This window comes from Lepisma saccharinum, unplaced genomic scaffold (assembly GCF_977018435.1).
Source record: "Lepisma saccharinum unplaced genomic scaffold, izLepSacc3.1 HAP1_SCAFFOLD_162, whole genome shotgun sequence".
Lineage (NCBI taxonomy): Eukaryota > Metazoa > Arthropoda > Insecta > Zygentoma > Lepismatidae > Lepisma > Lepisma saccharinum.
This window is the reverse complement of record NW_028142969.1, coordinates 697,678-714,083: the sequence shown is the minus strand read 5'-3', so window position 1 is coordinate 714,083 and position 16,406 is coordinate 697,678. Positions and strand designations below refer to the sequence as shown.

The 16,406-nt window shown below is 30.6% G+C and overlaps 1 pseudogene; it reads right to left on the bottom strand.

Moving 5' to 3' along the window:
* Positions 1-5,472: 5,472 nt before the first annotated feature.
* LOC145982417 (NADH-ubiquinone oxidoreductase chain 1 pseudogene) lies at positions 5,473-6,411 on the bottom strand (annotated as a pseudogene).
* Between the last annotated feature and the right edge of the window lie 9,995 nt (positions 6,412-16,406).

The following is a 16,406-nucleotide window of genomic DNA, read 5'->3' as shown; positions in this document are numbered from 1 at the left end:
GGAAATTTTCCCTCTCTTTAATAAATACATATGTAAAATTTAACCAGGGAATTTTAAGCTAGAATAAAACTTTAGTTCTAAAATATAAAGAGAGGTTCTTTATTATTATATAGTATGTATTATATTAAATTAAATTATAATTAGAAATTATCTCACGAAAATTTCCTCCCTTTTTATTTTTACTCACTTTCCCATACTATATAGAACACAATTTTTTTTCCCTCAAAATTGTGTTCTATATAGATATATTAACTTCTTTTTTCTCTAGACTCAATAAGTATTAAAATGACATGTTAATTAAGTCAATTACTTTAAGTTAGACTACAAAAACTTAAAAAAAATTGGATAAAATTAAAAAGGATTCTGAAGTATTTTATATTATTTAATAAATAGGTTCTACTTATTGATCATAACAATAAAAGTCTAATAAATAGTATTATTAACCCACTATTATAACTTATATATAAATAAGATGTCTGAAAAAGGATTACCATGATAGGGTAAAGTATACATGAAATTTAACATGTTCTTATTAATTTATTTGTAACAAAAATGAATTTTTATAATTGAAAGAATTAAACTTTCTCCAATGGTATCAAACCCCATAGTGCATCATACACCAAAATATAATAAAAAGGTAAGCTAATTAAGCTAGAGGGCTCATACCCCACATATGAAGGTCTATAATTAATCCTTCCCTTTTTAATGCTCACAACCCCCAAGAAAATAATATTCCTATTGACCCTCACAATAGGAACCCTCCTTTCTATTTCTTCCACCTCATGATATGCAGCCTGAATAGGCTTTGAAATTAATCTAATATCTTTTATCCCATTAATTTCTACACCAAATAATCAACGAAATACAGAAGCATCACTTAAATACTTCCTAATTCAAGCATTAGCATCATCAATAATTTTGGCTGCAGCATTAATTATAATTAATGCTGCAAACTTCAATATACAGATCCAGCTTTTAACCATAGCTTTATTAATAAAAATAGGAGCTGCTCCATTTCACATTTGAATACCAGAAGTTATAGAAGGAATAACATGAATTAACTGCCTAGTAATAACAACTATTCAAAAAATTGCTCCATCAACATTGCTTAGTTATGTAATTGACAATTTAAACATAATTTTAATTTTAACAATTAGAACATCAGCAATTATTGGAGCAATTGGAGGATTAAATCAAACCTCGTTACGAAAAATTATAGCCTTTTCATCAATTAACCACATATCATGAATTATTCTAAGAATAACATCAGAAGATAATACCTGGTTAACATATTTACTACTTACTATACATCCTTATAACTACCTCTACCATTATGTTATTTTCAATGAACAAAACATACTACGTCCATCAACTGTTTATATTAAAACTTCCGCCCATTAAAAAAATATCTTTATTCATATCAATATTATCTCTTGGTGGACTACCACCTCTACTAGGGTTTTTACCAAAATGGATAGTCATTATCCAAACAACCAACTTTAAGCAATTAATTATAATTATAATCCTAATTAGCATATCGTTGCTAACCTTATATTATTACTTACGAACCTCACTTACATCAATTTTAATAAATTATAAAACTAATATATGGAATATCATTACTTAAACTTAAAAGAACAAGTATTATCAGTAGTTACAATTTTTCTCTCAGTATGTGGACTACCTATAATCCAACCAATTTACATATCTCTATAAAATCTTTATAAGGTCTTAAGTTAATTTTAAACTAATGACCTTCAAAGTCATAAATAAGGGGTACTCTTTTAGGCCTTAATACATATATGTATCACCCTGAAATTGCAGTTCAAAATTATTATTCTTAACTATAAAGCCAAAATTTAATGAGAGAGTTTTAAACTCATACATAAATTTACAGTTTATCACCTATAACTTCAGTCATCTCATTCTTGCAACGATGATTATTTTCTACTAACCATAAAGATATTGGTACAATATATTTAATTTTCGGAGTATGATCAGGAATAGTTGGAACATCATTAAGTATCTTAATCCGTATAGAATTAGGTCAACTAGGAAGTTTAATTGGAGATGATCAGATCTACAATGTGATTGTAACTGCACACGCATTTATTATAATTTTTTTCATAGTAATACCTATTATAATTGGGGGATTTGGAAACTGACTAGTACCTTTAATAATTGGAGCCCCAGACATAGCCTTCCCACGATTAAATAATATAAGATTTTGATTACTACCTCCATCATTAACTCTACTATTATCAGGAAGAATTGTAGAGAGTGGTGCAGGAACTGGTTGAACAGTATATCCTCCCCTATCTGCAGGAATTGCACATGCCGGAGCCTCTGTAGATTTATCAATTTTTTCATTACATTTAGCAGGAGTATCCTCTATTCTAGGGGCAGTAAATTTTATTACAACAGTAATTAATATACGAACTATAGGAATATCCATAGAACGAGTACCATTATTCGTATGGTCAGTAGTAATCACTGCAGTTCTACTATTATTATCACTACCAGTTCTAGCAGGAGCAATTACAATGCTATTAACAGATCGAAATTTAAATACCTCATTTTTTGACCCATCTGGTGGTGGAGACCCAATCTTATATCAACACCTATTCTGATTCTTTGGACACCCAGAAGTATATATTCTAATTCTACCGGGATTTGGAATAATTTCACATATTGTAACTCAAGAAAGAGGTAAAAAAGAAACATTTGGAGTTCTTGGAATAATTTATGCAATAATAGCAATTGGGTTCCTAGGATTTATTGTATGAGCACATCATATATTTACTGTAGGAATAGATGTTGATACTCGAGCATATTTTACTGCAGCTACAATAATTATCGCTGTACCAACAGGAATTAAGGTATTTAGATGAATTGCAACACTACATGGAACACAAATTAATTACTCTCCATCAATATTATGAGCATTAGGATTTATTTTCTTATTTACAATAGGGGGATTAACAGGAGTAGTATTTGCAAATTCATCACTAGACATTGTGCTGCATGACACATACTATGTTGTAGCACATTTTCATTATGTATTATCTATAGGAGCAGTATTTGCTATTATAGCAGGACTAGTACATTGATTTCCATTATTTACAGGAGTAATAATAAATCCAGATTGATTAAAAATTCAATTTATCTCAATATTTATTGGAGTTAACTTAACATTCTTCCCACAACATTTTCTAGGATTAAGAGGAATACCGCGACGATATTCGGATTATCCAGATGCATATACAACATGAAATGTTGTTTCAAGATTAGGATCAATCTTATCATTTACAGCAGTAATTATTATAATTTTTATTACCTGAGAAGGTATGACAAGTGCCCGACCAACATTATTTAATCTACAACAAGCATCATCAATTGAATGGTATCAAATGTCACCTCCCTCTGAACATACATATTCAGAACTCCCAATACTACTTACTAACAACTAATTTTTAAGGTGGCAGAGAAGTGCATTGAATTTAAGCTTCAAATATAAGGAATATCCCTTACTTAAAAGTGGCAACCTGAAATCAAGTAGGATTACAAGATAGATCCTCCCCATTAATAGAACAAATAATATTTTTCCATGACCACACAATATTAATTTTAATTATAAATTTAATTCTGAAAACATCAAGGAAGATATAATTACATCATCATTAGCTCCCAAAGCCAATATTTTTATTAAACTACCCCTTGATATTAAAATAAAATTAATACTAATTACTGTTATATAACTATTAGCACTAATAATATTATACATAAAACATCCACTGTCTATGGGGATCACACTAATTATACAAACTATTACTGCATGCCTAACAATATCCACATTCTTAAAATCCACATGACTTTCCTATGTATTATTTCTAGTATTTTTAGGAGGAATATTAGTTCTATTTATTTATACAACAAGACTTACACCAAATGAAATATTTAAAATAAGAACAAAAATAATAATTATGAGTGTAACTTTAATATTATTATGTTTATTTATATTAATAATAATAGACCCATTATTAACCCCCTCAATACTACAAAATATAGATACTTATACAACCTGAAGAAGTACACCACCCTTACCAGGAATAAAATTATACAATGAATCCATTATAATAATAACTACTATAACAGTAGTATATCTATTTATTACATTAATTGCAATTGTAAAAATTACTAGACTTTCACATGGGCCTCTAAAAATAATTAAATAATTACAAATGACAAAACCAGCACGGATTTATCACCCTCTACTCAAATTAGCAAATAATGCATTAGTAGACTTGCCAGCCCCACTAAATATTTCCTATTGATGAAATTTTGGCTCACTCATAGGAATATGTCTTTCAATCCAAATCTTAACAGGTCTTTTTTTAGCAATACATTATATTTCAAGAACAGATTTAGCCTTTTCTAGAGTAATACACATCTGCCGAGATGTGAATTATGGGTGAATACTACGAACTATTCATGCTAATGGCGCCTCCATATTTTTTATTTGTATATATATACATGTTGGACGAGGAATATATTATGGATCCTACTTATATTTTCACTCATGATCTATTGGGGTTATAATTATATTAGCAACAATAGCAACAGCATTTGTTGGATATGTATTACCATGAGGGCAAATATAATTTTGAGGTGCCACAGTAATTACTAATTTACTCTCGGCAATTCCATATTTAGGGACTACGTTAGTCCAATGAATTTGGGGGGGATTTGCAGTAGATAGTGCTACACTAACTCGATTCTTCGCCTTTCATTTTTTATTACCATTTATTTTAATAGCAATATCCATAATTCATCTACTTTTCTTGCATCAAACTGGGTCTAATAATCCACTATCTATTAATAGCAACATGGATAAAATTCCATTCCACCCATACTTCTCAATAAAAGATATATTAGGGTTTATACTTATAATTTTAAGACTAATACAACTCTCATTAATATTTCCAACAACCCTAGGAGACCCTGAAAACTTTACCCCTGCAAATCCACTAGTAACCCCAGTACACATTCAACCAGAGTGATACTTTCTGTTTGCATACGCCATTCTACGATCAATCCCAAATAAGCTTGGAGGAGTAGTAGCACTAGTATTATCTATTATAATTTTATTTATTATACCAATACACCATAAAAGAAATTTTCGTTGGACTACAATTTTATCCATTAAATCAAGTATTATTTTGATTAATATTTGCAACCTTTATTTTATTAACCTGAATTGGAGCCCGACCCGTAGAAACTCCATACATTACTACTGGGCAAGTATTAACAATTATATATTTTATATATTTCATTATATCCCCAGCAACCCTACTACTATGAGATAAAATCTTAAAAAAATGACTTCTTGACTGAAACTTTAAGTGTATGTCTTGAAAACATAAAATAGAATATAAATATTCTAGAAGTCTTCACATTCTAATTATTATGCAACTAAATATAAATTGATACAATCAACCCCCTAAAACCAACAAAAAAAAATAAATAATTTAAAGAAACCGGAAGAAAACTTTTTCAAGCTAAATATATAAGTTTATCATAACGAAATCGTGGTAGTGTCCCTCGAATTCAAATATAAATAAATCCTAAAAAAATAACCCTTAAGTAAAAAAAATAAGAAAAGTGGTATCCCCCCAACAATAAAATTCTAAATAAAACACTTATAAATAAAATACTAGCATATTCAGATATAAAAATTAAAGCAAATCCACCAGCGCTATACTCAACATTAAACCCAGAAACAAGTTCAGATTCCCCCTCAGCAAAATCAAAAGGAGTCCGGTTAGTTTCAGCTAAACAAGAACTCAATCAGGCTAACGCCAACGGTAAAGCAATAAAGATAAACCATAAATAATCCTGAAAAACATTAAATAAAAGTAAATTATAGCCACCAATTAAAAAAATAAAAGATAGTAAAATTAATACTAATCTAACCTCATAAGAAATAGTTTGAGCAACGGCTCGAAGACCCCCAAGTAACGCATAATTAGAATTAGATGCCCACCCAGCAGATATTACTCTATACACTCCTATTCTCATACAACATAAAAAGAAAAATACCCCCAAATAAAAATTAAATAATAAGGTGTGATATGGAAAAACAACCAAAGACAAAAATAAACTAAAAACTGGAGATATATAATATGGATAATAGTTTCTCAAAGTAGGTAATGTTTGCTCCTTAGTAAATAATTTAACTGCATCAGCAAAAGGCTGAAAAATACCACAAATCCCAACCCGATTAGGCCCCTTACGAATTTGAATATAACCTAAAACCCTGTGCTCAAATAAAGTAAAAAAAGCAACTCTAATTAAAACACATACAACTAAAATAATAAAAGAAATAACTCCAATAAATAAATCTGATATCATCTACTATAAAAAGAAATTTATCTTCATTATTGAATTCTAAATTCAATGCACTTCTCTGCCATAATAGTAATTATTATTAATCAATATTATATATATAATATAAGTATTTGGTCCTTTCGTACTAAAACACTTTTAATATTAAGAGATAGAAACCAACCTGGCTCACGCCGGTTTGAACTCAGACCACGTAAGAAATTAAAGGTCGAACAGACCATCAAATTTGAAATGCTACCCCCAAATGATATCTTAATCCAACATCGAGGTCGCAACCCCTCCTGTCGATATGATCTCTCAAGAAAGATTACGCTGTTATCCCTAAGGTAACTTATTCTTTAAATCACTAAAAATGGATCCAAATAACAAAAATTATTGAATATTAAATAAAAAAGAGCTAATTATTATCTTCCCATCACCCCAACAAAATACTATTTAATAATATATATAATTATATTACTAATCAAAACATCATTAAAATAATATAAAGATCTATAGGGTCTTATCGTCCCCTTAAAAAAATAAAGCCTTTTCACTCTAAAGCAAAATTATATATTAATTAACTAAAGACAGTCTATTCCTCGTCCAACCATTCATTCTAGCCCCCAATTAAAAGACTAATGTTTATGCTACCTTCGCACGGTCAAAATACCGCGGCCATTAAACAAATGTCATTGGGCAGGTTATACTTCATATAAAAATCATGAAAAGATGTTTTTGATAAACAGGCGAGAATAAATTTTGCCTAATTCCTTTAATTAATTAAGTAAATATACTAATAGAATCATAATTTCAAAATAAAACCAATTAAAACATATAATTAAGTAAGCAAGTAAAACCAAACTAAATTTTTAATAAAATTTCAAATAAATTATAACAAAATTACAAAAATTAGCAATCTCCAAACCAATAAATATAATAGTTTAATATAAAGTTGTAATTTCCAATTTTACATTTTCTTGTTCTTCTTTTGCATTGCTTTATAATTTGATCCATGAATAATATGAAAAGAAGAGGACTAAGTCCATCACCTTGTTTTACACCTTTTCCCATGTTAAATTCCTTGGAGGATTGTCCATTTATTCGAACCGTTCCTTTAACGTTCTTATATAGACTTTGAATTATTCTAGTCAGTTTTGATGTAACTTGGAACTGATGAAGGGCCTTCCATATTTGTCCTCTTGGTACTCTGTCGAAGGCAGACTTTAAGTCAATAAAAGCTGTAAATATTTCCCCTCCTCTGCTTAGTATCTTCTCTATTACGTTCCTCAGGGAGAAGATTAGATCTTGAGTTTGACGGTGAGGCCTGAAACCTGCTTGCTCTTCTTCCAATTTATCTTCCACTTGTTGCCTTAATCTTTTTTCTATAATGTGTGAAAATAGTTTCTGGGCCACTGGCGCTAAGCATATTGCTCTATAGTTTGAGCAATCGAGGGTACTTCCTTTTTTGTGTATAGGAATTATTACATTATTTTCCCAATCTTTTGGTATTCTCTCTGTTGCCCATATTAGTCTGTATAAGTCCCATATCCATTTTCCTATTTCCTTTCCTCCATATTTTATAAATTCTGGATGTATATTATCCCAACCGGGTGCTTTACCAGTTTTTAAGGATTTAATTGCCTCTTGTACTTCTTTTAGTTGTATTTCTTCCTCAGCTTCCACGTTCTCATTTTCTTCCCTCATTGGTCTTTCTTCATACAATTCCTCCTCTTCTTCTCTAAAGGTTTCCGCATAATATTCATTCCACGTGTCTAAAATTTCCTTCATATTGGTTTTCACCTCATTATTCTTGTTTTTGATATTCCTTATTTTCTTTCCTCGTTTTCCTTTCAGATTTTTCAACACATGCCAAAATTTTCTTGGATTATTTTTATGATTTTCTTCTATTTCCTTTCCAAATTGTTCCCAGGTTTCCTTCTTCGCTGTTCTCACTATCCGTTTTGCTGTATCTCTTGCCTGTATATAAGCTTCTTTATCCTCCATTCTTTTGGTCTTTAAGTATTTTAGCCATGCTTTCTTTTTAATTGCAACTTTTCCTTTCACATTATCGCTCCACCATCTTGTCTGCTTCTTTTTATTTGTTATCTTTACTATTCCACATATTTCTGTTGCAACTTCATTGAGGCTTTCTTTAATTACTTTCCATTTATTTTCTACATTCCATTCTTGTCCATGGTTTTGTTCTTTTTCTCTAAGTTTTTCTTTCAGTTTCCTCTGAAACTCCTTTCTTTTATTTTGGATTTCTAATGTTGATATTTTAAGTTTAGTAAGGTTTATCTTAATTGGTGCAGGTAGTGGTTTGAATCGGGTCGTCATTACTAGTAGTCTATGTTGAGTACTGAGTTCGGCGCTGCGAAAAACTTTTACATCCATTACATCATAATGGGTGTTTTTTGTATATACGCAGTAATCTATTGTGCTCTGTGCTCCTCTGCTAATTGCTTCAAAGGTAATTTGATGTATTATTTTATGCGGGAAGAAGGAGTTTCCGATGCGGAGCTCGTTATCAATACAGAACTCCAGCATTTTATCTCCATTGCTGTTTCGGGTCTTTTCAGCACCATACCTTCCCAAACTTCCATGTCCTCGTCTAATTTCATTTCCCACTCTAGCATTCCAATCTCCCATTATAATAACGTTTTCCGTTACATTTCTAGCCTCATCTAATATTTGTTGGAGGGAATTGTAATATAGTTCTTTTTCTAGTTCATCTTTATCCTCTGTAGGAGCGTATACTTGTATAATGGCAATCCTACGGTTTAATTCCAATTCCAAATTCAGTCTTATTATCCTAGAGTTAACTGCTTTCCAGTCAGTTACTCTAGTGTTCAGTCTTTCGCTAATAATAATTCCCACACCTTCTTTTGCTCTACTCCTTCTTTCTACTCCTGAATATCTGAGAACATATCCTTTTTCCATGTCAACCTCTCCTGATCCTTTCTTTTTGACTTCACTTATTCCTAATATTTCTAATTTGTATTTCTCCATTTCCTTTACAATCTCCACTTCCTTTCCTGAGAGGGAGGTGATGTTCCAGGTTCCAAATCTCATAGTCCGTTTTACCTTGCATTGTCGTCGTTGTTTACTCTGTTCGGCTTCTATTCCTGTGTTTCTCTGAGTATGTATTATTTCACTTCATGTGGGTTATTAGCCCTACGATGAAGCTAGGGCAGTGGGAGGAGTGCCCCCTTTAAGCCTCTGCCCTTGCTTGGTTTTCTTTCTGGGTTTGCTCCCATAGCCTTCGGGTCAAAACCCTTACCACAAGGCAGTGGGGTTTTAGCTCTTCCGCCTCTTAGGATGTTGGGACTCTACAGTCTTTTCCACCTCTAGAGCCGTTGGCCGGTTTTCTGTTAGGGTTCCTTCCCTTAGCCTTTGGGGATCCCTCCCCTCCCTACAAGGCAGTAGGGGCAGTGCTTATTTAATGGCGGCACTTCCTCGCCATGTCACAATGCTGTCATTGGGCTTTTCTGGGTTTTTATTGAGTATGGACTTGCCAAAGACCATCCTCCCCAGGCCCTGTTAGCATTGTCGCCTCGGTCCGGGACTGCTTATTTGGCATTGCCTTATTCACAGCTAACCACCATATCTGATGGCCGTTCGCTATCCGCCACCTGCGACCCGCCCAGTTGCTGAGGCTCGCATCGGAAAGTTATAACCAACATATTAACCAGAAGCACATCCCCCTAGTCATAACTAAACATTAATATTATAATATATATATATTAATATAAAAATATTAAAATGCAAAGCTATATTAAATATAATTCCCTAATAACTGGATATAAGGTAAGTCGAATAACATTTTATTACAAATAACAATTTTAACAGAAAAATATAACACTTTTACCTTAAAATTAGTCTACTAGCTCCTCACCCTTCGAGAAAATAGAATATTCAATTAAAATTTAATCCTCCCTGATACAAAAGGTACGATTATTGACATCTCCTGTAATAAAAATCAATATTTCATATATTTAATAAATCCCAACACTGTACTAATAACCTATAACAAACTAATTCATATACACTAAGTATATAACCAACCCCAATAAAATTACTTTTCATATAAAATCAACTTATAAACTAAATTCAAATAGTAATAAAATTTCTATCAAAATATGTCGAATTGCACGACTAACTACTCAATGTAAATGAATATTCTAACTAACAGAAATATTTTGATATTATATTCAAACTAGGTACACCTTCCGGTACACCTACTATGTTACGACTTATCTCACCTATATAAATGAGAGCGACGGGCGATGTGTGCATGCCCTAGAGCTAATAAACCAAAATGTTATTCTAAAACAAAATTACAATTAAATCCAATTTCAAATATAATTTCAATATATTATCCAAATCAACATAATGTAACCCATCTCCACCCACTAATAAGCTGCATCTTGACCTGAAATATATTTCAACAGAAAAAAAGAGTATATATATTTAAATATTCAAATTACGGTGGTATACAAACTGATACTTTACAATAATAGGTCAAATAAAACGCGGAATATCGATTACGGGACAGGTTCCTCTAAATAGAATAAAGCACCGCCAAATTCTTTGAGTTTCAAGATCATAACTAATACTACTCAAACCAAATTTACAATGAAAATAATAGGGTATCTAATCCTAGTTTAACATATCACCTTTATAGAATTAATAAAAATAAAGAACAAATTATATTAAAAATTTCACCTAATAAATAAAATATAAACAACCAAAAATCAATTATTACTACAATTAAGCCAACAACTCTCCACTTATGTCCCCACGTCTAACCGCGGCAGCTGGCACGAATTTAGCCGGACAAAATAAATATTAAAATTTAAAATCCTGTAATCTAATTTACATTAAAATTAAACAAAACCACACACTGCGAACTAAATTCAAATACACCGTCTCAACCCATAAAAAATTGGCGGAAATTTTCCCTCTCTTTAATAAATACATATGTAAAATTTAACCAGGGAATTTTAAGCTAGAATAAAACTTTAGTTCTAAAATATAAAGAGAGGTTCTTTATTATTATATAGTATGTATTATATTAAATTAAATTATAATTAGAAATTATCTCACGAAAATTTCCTCCCTTTTTATTTTTACTCACTTTCCCATACTATATAGAACACAATTTTTTTTCCCTCAAAATTGTGTTCTATATAGATATATTAACTTCTTTTTTCTCTAGACTCAATAAGTATTAAAATGACATGTTAATTAAGTCAATTACTTTAAGTTAGACTACAAAAACTTAAAAAAAATTGGATAAAATTAAAAAGGATTCTGAAGTATTTTATATTATTTAATAAATAGGTTCTACTTATTGATCATAACAATAAAAGTCTAATAAATAGTATTATTAACCCACTATTATAACTTATATATAAATAAGATGTCTGAAAAAGGATTACCATGATAGGGTAAAGTATACATGAAATTTAACATGTTCTTATTAATTTATTTGTAACAAAAATGAATTTTTATAATTGAAAGAATTAAACTTTCTCCAATGGTATCAAACCCCATAGTGCATCATACACCAAAATATAATAAAAAGGTAAGCTAATTAAGCTAGAGGGCTCATACCCCACATATGAAGGTCTATAATTAATCCTTCCCTTTTTAATGCTCACAACCCCCAAGAAAATAATATTCCTATTGACCCTCACAATAGGAACCCTCCTTTCTATTTCTTCCACCTCATGATATGCAGCCTGAATAGGCTTTGAAATTAATCTAATATCTTTTATCCCATTAATTTCTACACCAAATAATCAACGAAATACAGAAGCATCACTTAAATACTTCCTAATTCAAGCATTAGCATCATCAATAATTTTGGCTGCAGCATTAATTATAATTAATGCTGCAAACTTCAATATACAGATACAGCTTTTAACCATAGCTTTATTAATAAAAATAGGAGCTGCTCCATTTCACATTTGAATACCAGAAGTTATAGAAGGAATAACATGAATTAACTGCCTAGTAATAACAACTATTCAAAAAATTGCTCCATCAACATTGCTTAGTTATGTAATTGACAATTTAAACATAATTTTAATTTTAACAATTAGAACATCAGCAATTATTGGAGCAATTGGAGGATTAAATCAAACCTCGTTACGAAAAATTATAGCCTTTTCATCAATTAACCACATATCATGAATTATTCTAAGAATAACATCAGAAGATAATACCTGGTTAACATATTTACTACTTACTATACATCCTTATAACTACCTCTACCATTATGTTATTTTCAATGAACAAAACATACTACGTCCATCAACTGTTTATATTAAAACTTCCGCCCATTAAAAAAATATCTTTATTCATATCAATATTATCTCTTGGTGGACTACCACCTCTACTAGGGTTTTTACCAAAATGGATAGTCATTATCCAAACAACCAACTTTAAGCAATTAATTATAATTATAATCCTAATTAGCATATCGTTGCTAACCTTATATTATTACTTACGAACCTCACTTACATCAATTTTAATAAATTATAAAACTAATATATGGAATATCATTACTTAAACTTAAAAGAACAAGTATTATCAGTAGTTACAATTTTTCTCTCAGTATGTGGACTACCTATAATCCAACCAATTTACATATCTCTATAAAATCTTTATAAGGTCTTAAGTTAATTTTAAACTAATGACCTTCAAAGTCATAAATAAGGGGTACTCTTTTAGGCCTTAATACATATATGTATCACCCTGAAATTGCAGTTCAAAATTATTATTCTTAACTATAAAGCCAAAATTTAATGAGAGAGTTTTAAACTCATACATAAATTTACAGTTTATCACCTATAACTTCAGTCATCTCATTCTTGCAACGATGATTATTTTCTACTAACCATAAAGATATTGGTACAATATATTTAATTTTCGGAGTATGATCAGGAATAGTTGGAACATCATTAAGTATCTTAATCCGTATAGAATTAGGTCAACTAGGAAGTTTAATTGGAGATGATCAGATCTACAATGTGATTGTAACTGCACACGCATTTATTATAATTTTTTTCATAGTAATACCTATTATAATTGGGGGATTTGGAAACTGACTAGTACCTTTAATAATTGGAGCCCCAGACATAGCCTTCCCACGATTAAATAATATAAGATTTTGATTACTACCTCCATCATTAACTCTACTATTATCAGGAAGAATTGTAGAGAGTGGTGCAGGAACTGGTTGAACAGTATATCCTCCCCTATCTGCAGGAATTGCACATGCCGGAGCCTCTGTAGATTTATCAATTTTTTCATTACATTTAGCAGGAGTATCCTCTATTCTAGGGGCAGTAAATTTTATTACAACAGTAATTAATATACGAACTATAGGAATATCCATAGAACGAGTACCATTATTCGTATGGTCAGTAGTAATCACTGCAGTTCTACTATTATTATCACTACCAGTTCTAGCAGGAGCAATTACAATGCTATTAACAGATCGAAATTTAAATACCTCATTTTTTGACCCATCTGGTGGTGGAGACCCAATCTTATATCAACCTATTCTGATTCTTTGGACACCCAGAAGTATATATTCTAATTCTACCGGGATTTGGAATAATTTCACATATTGTAACTCAAGAAAGAGGTAAAAAAGAAACATTTGGAGTTCTTGGAATAATTTATGCAATAATAGCAATTGGGTTCCTAGGATTTATTGTATGAGCACATCATATATTTACTGTAGGAATAGATGTTGATACTCGAGCATATTTTACTGCAGCTACAATAATTATCGCTGTACCAACAGGAATTAAGGTATTTAGATGAATTGCAACACTACATGGAACACAAATTAATTACTCTCCATCAATATTATGAGCATTAGGATTTATTTTCTTATTTACAATAGGGGGATTAACAGGAGTAGTATTTGCAAATTCATCACTAGACATTGTGCTGCATGACACATACTATGTTGTAGCACATTTTCATTATGTATTATCTATAGGAGCAGTATTTGCTATTATAGCAGGACTAGTACATTGATTTCCATTATTTACAGGAGTAATAATAAATCCAGATTGATTAAAAATTCAATTTATCTCAATATTTATTGGAGTTAACTTAACATTCTTCCCACAACATTTTCTAGGATTAAGAGGAATACCGCGACGATATTCGGATTATCCAGATGCATATACAACATGAAATGTTGTTTCAAGATTAGGATCAATCTTATCATTTACAGCAGTAATTATTATAATTTTTATTACCTGAGAAGGTATGACAAGTGCCCGACCAACATTATTTAATCTACAACAAGCATCATCAATTGAATGGTATCAAATGTCACCTCCCTCTGAACATACATATTCAGAACTCCCAATACTACTTACTAACAACTAATTTTTAAGGTGGCAGAGAAGTGCATTGAATTTAAGCTTCAAATATAAGGAATATCCCTTACTTAAAAGTGGCAACCTGAAATCAAGTAGGATTACAAGATAGATCCTCCCCATTAATAGAACAAATAATATTTTTCCATGACCACACAATATTAATTTTAATTATAAATTTAATTCTGAAAACATCAAGGAAGATATAATTACATCATCATTAGCTCCCAAAGCCAATATTTTTATTAAACTACCCCTTGATATTAAAATAAAATTAATACTAATTACTGTTATATAACTATTAGCACTAATAATATTATACATAAAACATCCACTGTCTATGGGGATCACACTAATTATACAAACTATTACTGCATGCCTAACAATATCCACATTCTTAAAATCCACATGACTTTCCTATGTATTATTTCTAGTATTTTTAGGAGGAATATTAGTTCTATTTATTTATACAACAAGACTTACACCAAATGAAATATTTAAAATAAGAACAAAAATAATAATTATGAGTGTAACTTTAATATTATTATGTTTATTTATATTAATAATAATAGACCCATTATTAACCCCCTCAATACTACAAAATATAGATACTTATACAACCTGAAGAAGTACACCACCCTTACCAGGAATAAAATTATACAATGAATCCATTATAATAATAACTACTATAACAGTAGTATATCTATTTATTACATTAATTGCAATTGTAAAAATTACTAGACTTTCACATGGGCCTCTAAAAATAATTAAATAATTACAAATGACAAAACCAGCACGGATTTATCACCCTCTACTCAAATTAGCAAATAATGCATTAGTAGACTTGCCAGCCCCACTAAATATTTCCTATTGATGAAATTTTGGCTCACTCATAGGAATATGTCTTTCAATCCAAATCTTAACAGGTCTTTTTTTAGCAATACATTATATTTCAAGAACAGATTTAGCCTTTTCTAGAGTAATACACATCTGCCGAGATGTGAATTATGGGTGAATACTACGAACTATTCATGCTAATGGCGCCTCCATATTTTTTATTTGTATATATATACATGTTGGACGAGGAATATATTATGGATCCTACTTATATTTTCACTCATGATCTATTGGGGTTATAATTATATTAGCAACAATAGCAACAGCATTTGTTGGATATGTATTACCATGAGGGCAAATATCATTTTGAGGTGCCACAGTAATTACTAATTTACTCTCGGCAATTCCATATTTAGGGACTACGTTAGTCCAATGAATTTGGGGGGGATTTGCAGTAGATAGTGCTACACTAACTCGATTCTTCGCCTTTCATTTTTTATTACCATTTATTTTAATAGCAATATCCATAATTCATCTACTTTTCTTGCATCAAACTGGGTCTAATAATCCACTATCTATTAATAGCAACATGGATAAAATTCCATTCCACCCATACTTCTCAATAAAAGATATATTAGGGTTTATACTTATAATTTTAAGACTAATACAACTCTCATTAATATTTCCAACAACCCTAGGAGACCCTGAAAACTTTACCCCTGCAAATCCACTAGTAACCCCAGTACACATTCAACCAGAGTGATACTTTCTGTT